Genomic DNA, 392 nt, shown 5'->3' on the forward strand with positions numbered 1-392 from the left:
TCTAGACAGAACGACACTAAGGTTGTGTCATGGTTTCTGCTTATGGCTCTTAGTTTATATTGAGAGGAGCAATGGATGGAGCAGAAAGAGGAAAAATAATTTGTGGGCCAAGGGGTCATGAGTTTAAAGGTCCAGATTATATAGGAACTGAGAGAGAAGTTGCAATTGCTCAAGAAATGGGCCCTGGGGAACAGAAAGGTCTCACTTAGCACTGTAGCAATAGAAAAGGGGCCTTGAGGGCAAGATCCCACCCATTGAAGTTTCCATCTTGTGAAGCTGCAAATGCATTTGAAAGGAAGAGTTTAAGGGAACAGTGCTCCTGGAGGGGCTTTCATCAAAACTCTCTAAGAAACAACAAACTTGGTAAATATTCTGTGGGGGACCAGCACACA

The sequence above is a fragment of the Rattus rattus genome, chromosome 4 (genome assembly GCF_011064425.1).
Source record: "Rattus rattus isolate New Zealand chromosome 4, Rrattus_CSIRO_v1, whole genome shotgun sequence".
Lineage (NCBI taxonomy): Eukaryota > Metazoa > Chordata > Mammalia > Rodentia > Muridae > Rattus > Rattus rattus.